Source organism: Crocuta crocuta, unplaced genomic scaffold (genome assembly GCF_008692635.1).
Source record: "Crocuta crocuta isolate KB4526 unplaced genomic scaffold, BGI_CrCroc_1.0 scaffold50, whole genome shotgun sequence".
Lineage (NCBI taxonomy): Eukaryota > Metazoa > Chordata > Mammalia > Carnivora > Hyaenidae > Crocuta > Crocuta crocuta.
In genome coordinates this window covers 4,300,025-4,306,743 of record NW_027527428.1, presented here as the reverse complement: position 1 = coordinate 4,306,743, position 6,719 = coordinate 4,300,025, and the positions used below count along the sequence as shown (strand labels likewise).

Here is a 6,719-nt window from a genome sequence, read left to right as displayed (position 1 = left end):
TGACTCCACCCCACCCTGGAGCCGGGGCTCCAAGTGTCGCCTTGGGTGCTCAGGACCCAACACCTCACGGAGGGTGGCCCCCCACCAGCTTCAGGAGAGGCACAAGAAATCTGGGGGTGCTCCTGCCACAATCCAGCTAAACCCAAATGTTTAAAAATCACATTTCGGTTGGAACAGCCAGGAAGAGGGGAGTGAGCTGACCGGTCCCCCTTCACCTTTCAGACCCTTGGCATGAAGCTGCAGCCCCCAAACGAAGGCCCAGGCCCTCCTCCGGGAAGCCAGCTTCCGAGGGCTGAGCTCTAACCCTGCTCTTAAGGTGGGGACGGCTGCCCAGAGGGCGAGGCGAGGGACAGCTGGGGGCCCGCACTGTTAGAACTTGGAACTCCAGGGCAGGGCGGCCCGGACCTTCCTGGCGGTGACAACAAAGGAAAAGAGGAGGGGGCATCTGGACCCCACTCACCCACCCCAGCCCAGGGATGAGCCGCGGCGCGCAGGCTGGAGGGCCTGTAATTAGCCGTGGGCCTCCCCTGGCTTCTCAGGCTGCCCCGGGAGCGTTCCCGGGAAGGCCTCATAAGGCTCCCCTGGGCCTGAGAACAGGTCCCCACCTGTCCAAGGAACCAGGACGGCGCTCCGTAAACAAATCAAAGCTTGCCGCTGGAAGGCCCAAGTCTGGGAGCGGAGTCTTGGCCAAGGGCTGGGATTTCTGCTGGAAGCATCTTCCCCCGGAGCCCGGCTGCAGGGAAGCCGGCAGCGGTGAGCTCCGAGATCACCAGCCCTGAAATAAAGCCATCCCTCCTGTGCACCTGGCCAAGGAGAGCAGGGGGGAGCCCAGAACCCTTGGGCTGGCTGGGGAAAGCCGGCCTGAGATTTAAATGTGCGGGGGGTGGGGGGGGGCGCGCCGGAGACCGGAAGCTGGGCCAGTCAATGGCTTCCTCAACCTTTGACAGCACAGGAAGCGAAGCCAGGCTGGAGGCTGGTGGGAGTGCTTTCTTAAGGATGGGGGTCTTCGCTTCTGTGAATGCCCCTAGGGAATGTGGCTCATCCTATCTGACGAGAACAGCTCAGGCCGAGAACAACAGGAAGTGGGGAGGGTATGTGGCTGGGGAAGAGGGGAGGGGGTGGTGGGAGGTAAGTCAGCCCAGAGACTCCCGTTGCCCTAAGCCCCCTTAAGCCCCCGTGAACCCTGTCCCCGAGGCCTGGGGCAGCAGACCAGGCACTCAGGTAGGGAATGACCCAGGGGTCCTAGCCTGGGCCGTCTTTGGCTTGGCTGGGGGGAAGGGGGGCCTTGTGGCTGACCCCTCCTCATGTCTCAGGGGGCCCAGTCCCCCACACCGAGTAGGCCCTCCCCGCCCACCACCCCTGACCCGGTGCGAGCCACACGGAGCAGCCCGGCAGAAATACAGACACAGGCTAGAAGACACAGCGGTGACGCAGGTCCCCCAACGCGGAAATAACCGGGGGTGGGGGGGCCCTCAGTGGGGATGCCTGGCAGGGGTCAGCCACAGAAGAGGCCTCTGTCTGCAGTCTCATTTAGCCCAAAGGAGACCCAAAGGGACAGAAGCAAGAATCCCACCCCTCCAATGAGGTCCCTGGCCCTCCAGCCCCCAATGGTTAAACAAACTCATTCTGCTTCCTATTTCCTGAAAAGGAGCCCCCTGGGTTGCCACGGGGAGCCGGCCAGGAGAGAAATGACATTTGTGTTAACACCCACAGAGGCCAAGTGCCGATGAAGGAGGTAGGAAACCCACGCGCGATTATAAGGGACCATAAGGGAATGGGAGGGGGGGGCTTTTTCTCCGCCGCTTCCTAGCAGGATTTCTCATGCCGGGTCCACAGCAAATTCCTACCAGGCTGCTATCCCTGCAGCCAGAAGCCCACTGCCTGGGCTGCACATTTTTCTCCGAGAAAGGAATTCCAAACTTCTCTTTGGTGAGCAGAGATGCTCCTCCGAACCTCGGACCAAAGAGGCAGATTTCCTGGCTGAGAGGAAACGGAGGGGGACCAGGATGGGCTGAGTCGACCTCCCGGGGGACGAGTGGGGTGAAGCCTGGGAAGCAGAGGGCACGGACTCTGAAGCACCCCAGGCCTCCCAGCGCTGGTGCCCAGTGGGCCGTCCAGCTGGCCGTGGGATTTGAGTCTGGGGGCTTCCCCATGGTCTCGGCTGGAAAGCTCTTTGGAAGGCACGCCCCCAAGGGGCCCCTTCCTCACCTCCACGGCCCCCCCAGCCCTGCTCCTTGACAGGGAGTGGCGGGCCGTCCCATCGGCTCCTGGGGGTGCTCCAGGAACCAGGCGCCACCTCCCAGACACCCCCCAGGAGCCCAGAGAGCGCGTGGCAGGGTCCCCTCCGCACTCGATGCCAGACGGGACACTCGCATTTCTGGGGTCCGCCGCAGCTAACCTCCCGCCCGGGCTCCGAGCCGCCCGCCCCAACGGCTGACGATCTGTGCAGAACGATTTTAAGAGGCAGCGGTGACCAATCCAAGTGCCTCCCGGGCCTCCTGGAAGTCAGGGAAGCCCCCTCGCGAATGGGCCACCGGCTGCGAGAAACTCCCCACCGCGGAAGAACCTGACCACTCAGCTCAGCCGGCCAAATATTTACAAAGAGATCGCTGTGGCCGCACAAAGCCCTTTTCTTCTGCNGGCCGCGAGGAACAAAGGGAGCGGAGGACTCACCCCTGCAGCTGAGTCGGGCTGCGCTGGCTGCCGGAGAGCGCGGCCCGCCCACCGGGTCACATGGCTCGGAGCCGAGCAGAGGATCAAAGGGGCTTTGTGGCCACGGAACAAGGAGCCTCCCAGAGCGCGGGCAGAGGTAGGAGGGACCGCCTGAGCACAGAGGCTGGGGGGCAGGGCGAGGGGAGCAGAGTGGGGGCCGGGGGGCGGGGGGCGGAGGAGAGAAGGGGTGCCCAGCTGTGGGCCTGAAACTGAGCGGGGTGTGCAGGGTGCATTGTGCGCGTAAGAAACGCCAAGCAGCCGAGCCCTTGAGCCGGCCTCAGAGTCACGCCCGAAGTGAAAGTGACAGAGTCCCCAGGAAAGAGCTCCAGGAAGCAGAGGGAAGGAGGCTCACCTGGACGTCCAGTGAGCCCTGGGCGGAAGTCAGGGCGCCCGCAGAGCCACAGGTCCCCCTCTCCCCGACGGTCCTGCCCGGGTGAGGCGGGACGGGGTGCTGGGTGGTGCCTGGAATGTGACGCTGCCCAGGGGCGCCCTCTCTCTCTGCTGCCCCACCCAGCACTTGCCCTTGGGCAGGTGAGCGCCCCAAATGGGTCCCGACCTCTGCCAGCTCAGAAAACGCACCCAAGCTTTGGACGGGCGCTCCCAGGTCTGCAGGACCCCCCCCACCCCGTCCCCACCAGGAAAGCGGTCAAGAACCTAAGTGTGCTGTGGTGGCGACAGCCCCAAGGGAGAAGCCTCCAGAAGGGGAACTGGGGCCGGGCCGGGTGGGGCCAGCTCACCCTGAGCTCCTTCTTCTTCTCCTAAACTCAGGCTGCTGCTTCCACAGCCCTCAGGACCCGGCAATGAGTCACCCTCCCCCGCAGACCCTGGTGTGGGGCTGGGACCCTCAGGGGGGATGAGTTAGGTGGTCCCCAGAGGGAGGAGCTTGGGAACCACCCAGTTTGGGGCTGGGCCTGGACGCTGGGATCTGCTAGACCCACCCCGTGCCACGACCTCTGACCCCTGAGTGAGTCACTCCCAGGCACAGGAGGGGCCGACCCAGCCCTCCTCCCCTCTAGAAGAGGGCTCCCGCTGGTTTGGGGGGATTTGCAGGGGGACAAGGAGTGAGTAGTTCAAGTGCAAAGGAGCCCTGGGGGACACCTGGGAAGGCCGTCTGAGGGCCGCTGGCCCAGCCCCCTCTCCCAAGGCCGGCCCTCCTTACCCGTTCCCACGTCTGTCCCCCCACGTGGCTGGTGGACGAGGCCCCCAGGCACCCACCCCCCTGGCCACACTGGCAAACTGAACCCATCCAGCCGGTCCACCTGGGGCTCCTCAGAGGCCAGCTCTCCCCAGCAGCATCAACCCAACCACTGCCCACCCCTGATGGCCGCGGCCCCCGAACCACGAAGCCTTCCGGGGGGTGGCTGTCCTCCCCGCCCCACCCCCACGCAGACCGCCACGGCCTCCGGGCACCTGGCCAAAGACGGGGAGCGTCCAGGGGAGGGACTGCATGTCCCGAGATCTCGTTCCCACCACCGCGGGGCGGCGGATCTGAGATGCGGACCGCGGAGGCAGACGCAGGGACCGGGCCCCCTTTGCTCTGGCTCGTGACCCAACCCTGTGGGGTCTGACCCCCACCACCTGTAAAACGGGCACCATCAACTGCAGTCACAAGAACTAACGCGGGACATGACGTCCAGAACCGGGAAGAGTGACGCTCCTCTTTCCTCCAAGAAGGGGGTTTTCTAGGAGGGGGGGGCCCCTCCCGCTGCCCCCTGCCCACCCTGCTGGGCCCGTCACTGGGGCCCCGAAGGACAGCGAAGGACAGCCCCAAGAACCGTGGGCAAAGGACGCCAGGAGGGGGCTCCAGTCACAGGTGTCAAGGTTCACATGGAGCCTTGGAGAGGCCACCTCCACCCCACACCTGTCCTGGGGGCAGAGGGCTTCCCTCTCAGGACTCCCCTTCTCTGCCCTGACCTAGCTTTGTCCCCCAGGGCCACCACCCCGTCCCGGGCAGAACTCGGGCTCTCCTAGGCTGCCCCTGCCCTACCCCGTCCTCACCCCTGGCCCGGGAGACGGCCTGGGTGCCTTCCTCGGCACTCACCGCCCACCCGGTGGGGGCCTCCGGAGCACAGGAGGAGCCCCTGGACTGGAGGACCGGCCTGAAGCCTGCCCGGCTGGCAGCCCAACCCCCCCAGCGGAAGACAGAAGCGCGTCACCAAGAAGCACCCCGTGCCTGTGATTTTCAATCTCCAGTGGCCTGGCTTAAAAATGTAAGAAGAGGGGCGCCTGGGTGGCTCAGTCGGTTGAGCGTCCGACTTCGGCTCAGGTCATGATCTCAAGGTTCATGAGTTTGAGCCCCGTGTCGGGCTCTGTGCTGACGGCTCAGAGCCTGGAGCCTGTTTCGGATTCTGTGTCTCCCTCTCTCTCTGTCCCTTCCCTGTTCATGCTGTCTCTCTGTCTCTCTGTCTCTGTCTCTCTCTCTCAGAAATAAATAAAACATAAAAAAAATTTTTTTAGGGGCGCCTGGGTGGCTTAGTCGGTTGAGCGTCCGACTTTCGCTTAGGTCATGATCTTGCGGTTCGTGGGTTCGAGCCCCGCGTCGGGCTCTGTACTGGCTGCCGGCTCAGAGCCTGGAGCCTGTTTCAGTCTGTGACTCCCTCTCTCTCTGACCCTCCCCTGCTCACGCTGTCTCTCTCTCTCTCCTAGAAATAAATAAAACATTAAAAAAATTAAAAAAAAAAGATCCTTTAAAAAAAATTTTTTTTAAGTGTAAGAAGAAACAGGTGACATTTAATATATTTTACTTAATGGAGCCAAAATATTATCAACTCAACATGTCAACGTAAAAATTTTTAGATGTTTTACTTCTTTCTTCTTTCCGTACTAAAGTCTCGAAAGTCCAGTGTGCACTGTACACTTACGGGGTCCCCCGATTTGGACCAGCCACGTTTCAAGTGGTCAGTGGCTGCCGTGGCAGGACATCCCCTCTCAATGACATTCCCGATTTCACCCTGGTTACACCAGACCCCTGGACATTAGCCCCGCACCTCATTTTCAACAGCGGGGGTGCGGCTACATTTGGGGGTGCTACGGGGCACAGCCTGACGGGACCCACGGCAGTGGCTACTATAAGATATCGCTGAGGCCACTGATCCCTCTATCACAATGTCCCCCTTCTGCGATGTACTGGGGCCATTTGCAAAGAGAGAGGGGAATGGGGGGGAGCCCAGACGGGGACCCCGAGAAAGGAGAAAGGGAGAGGAGCGTGTGGCCCCGCTGAACTACCGTAAACCGTGCCCTTGCTGAGGCCGGGGCTCCGCGCCCTGCTGTCATTCCATGTCCCTCCAATCAAGGCTCATCCTGCCTTGTTTACTGACTTCAAAGTCACATACGGCTACACTGATGAGAAAAGAATCTATAAAGACAGAAAGCAGACTGAGGTTGCCAAGCTGGGGGTGGGGGGGGGGAGGGGGGGTGGTGGGAAGTGGCNCCCGTTCTGTGTGTTCAATACCATAAAAAAGTATTTAAAGGAAACAAAAAGGGTTTAACGCACCCTTTCTTCTCTTGAGCTAGTCTGTTGTGTGTTTCCTATCTGGAGGCAGAGTGAGGGCGCAGTGGGGGACTGAGCCAAGCCCCCGCCCGGAGCCTGGGAGGGTCACCTGCTGCGGCAGGAGAGGGGGCCCAATGTCATCTCAGGTGTCCTGTGGGAAGATCGAGGACTGCAGAGGAGGGGTGGTTCTGAGGATGGGGACCGGGGCAGGGACCGGGCTGATCACAGCCGCCACCAGAAGCCACCAGAAGCTGGAGGAGGCCCCTGGGGNGGGGTGGTGGGAACTGCCTGCTTGATGGACATGGGGTTTCCTCTGGAGGTGATGAGAATGTTCTGGAACTACAGCATGGCGATGTTGCACCACACTGAATGTGCTAAGTCTTACGGTAAAGCTCCCGTTCTGTGTGTTCAATACCATAAAAAAGTATTTAAAGGAAACAAAAAGGGTTTAACGCACCCTTTCTTCTCTTGAGCTAGTCTGTTGTGTGTTTCCTATCTGGAGGCAGAGTGAGGGCGC

General features: G+C 61.7%; 1 protein-coding gene across 5 annotated transcripts in view; it reads right to left on the bottom strand.

Moving 5' to 3' along the window:
* The window catches only part of SEPTIN9 (septin 9), a 138,500-nt gene that overhangs the window by 27,487 nt on the left and 104,294 nt on the right, over positions 1-6,719 (bottom strand). Inside the window, exon 1 of one of the 5 annotated variants that reach the window (XM_077754994.1) lies at positions 3,450-3,527. The exons of 2 other annotated variants lie outside the window; for them this stretch is intronic. The gene's annotated coding sequence lies outside the window, so the exon portion shown is untranslated. Of the gene's footprint in view, positions 1-2,673; positions 2,754-3,064; positions 3,140-3,449; positions 3,528-6,719 lie in introns of those variants that run through there. 2 more of the 5 variants (XM_077754998.1, XM_077754993.1) reach the window with 2 other exon arrangements.